This window comes from Rhyacophila brunnea, unplaced genomic scaffold, assembly GCF_057557595.1.
Source record: "Rhyacophila brunnea isolate RB1 unplaced genomic scaffold, BYU_Rbru_1.0 scaffold_87, whole genome shotgun sequence".
Taxonomy (NCBI): domain Eukaryota; kingdom Metazoa; phylum Arthropoda; class Insecta; order Trichoptera; family Rhyacophilidae; genus Rhyacophila; species Rhyacophila brunnea.
The window spans coordinates 84,775-86,451 of NW_028233358.1; positions in this window are offsets into that span (position 1 = coordinate 84,775).

Below are 1,677 nucleotides of genomic sequence, written 5' to 3' on the forward strand. Positions count from 1 at the left end.
TTATTTTTTTTCTCAAACATTCTTGTTTTACTATTAGTATAATGTTTTTGTAGGTTTTTTAAATTTTTTTTTATAAAATAATTATAAATTCATCGTATGCAGCAGAGTGACAGTTTGATTAAAAATTGAATATATCGTAGAATTTGGTTATAATAATAAAATTATCTCAGGCTGCTTTCTCTTAACGTATTTTATGCAGATATTCTCCAAAGTTGCATGCTTAATTTTATTTTATTTTTTATCCAAATTTTATTATAATCTTTTTATCGGCTTTACTTACAGGTTGTGCAGCTTCTTTGATAGAAATATATAATTGTCTTCTGCTAACTTCAAAGTGAATATTTGTTTTGAAAATACCTTACTCTTAGCATATTGCTCTATTATCTTCCTAGAATATTCATATTTAAATCGTCTTTTGGTTTATCACTTCAAGCACGCTAACCTCTTATCAGGATCTTATTATGTTGTCTTATGACTTTAATTTAAAATTTTCTCTTTTTCTTCTACTTTTCCATTCTTTCTGCGTTATCTTGTAGTTCTTGGTTCACGAGTATATTTTTTTTAAATTTTTATTCTTATATAGATATGTAGTTTTTTATATTTTTTTTTGCCTTTGTAACAGTTCTTAAAGCTCGTCTGTACAGCTTGTAGTATCCTTGCTATATCGCACATGGTTTCGGGTGTTTAGTGGTAATATAAGCACATACCGCAGTGTACATACCATAAAATTTTATTATTTTCTTATTGTAAAGTGCTTTCTTAGTTCTTAGGAAGTCTATATTTTCTATCTTCCTTACTACCATTATTTTTATCAAGAAAATAATTTTACCTTTATCTAATTTATGATTGTTGTTGAAGTATATAAATTTTTTCTTCGTAAGAGCGCTGTCTTTACAAACATTTGATGATGTAGCCTTATGCATATTCATACTATTATAACATTTAAACATATAATTGTAGCGTTACAGAAATCCTGGAATTCTCTTGAAGCATTTTAAGATTGTGGTGTAAACCTCCTGGATCCGAATGTAAGGAGAGTCATGGTATTAGATCAAAATTATTATTACTATATGTTATAATATAAGGCAATAAAAATACAGTATAATGAAATGAAAAGATGAAAAACCTAATAAGATTATAAAATAAGGTAAGGAGAGTCATGGTATTAGATCAAAATTATTATTACTATATGTTATAATATAAGACAATAAAAATACAGTATAATGAAATGAAAAGATGAAAAACCTTTTTAAGATTATAAAATAAGGTAAGGAGAGTCATGGTATTAGATCAAAATTATTATTACTATATGTTATAATATAAGACAATAAAAATACAGTATAATGAAATGAAAAGATGAAAAACCTTTTTAAGATTATAAAATAAGGTAAGGAGAGTCATGGTATTAGATCAAAATTATTATTACTATATGTTATAATATAAGGCAATAAAAATACAGTATAATGAAATGAAAAGATGAAAAACCTAATAAGATTATAAAATAAGGTAAGGAGAGACATGGTATTAGATCAAAATTATTATTACTATATGTTATAATATAAGGCAATAAAAATACAGTATAATGAAATGAAAAGATGAAAAACTTTATTTAGATTATAAAATAAGGTAAGGAGAGACATGGTATTAGATCAAAATTATTATTACTATATGCTATAA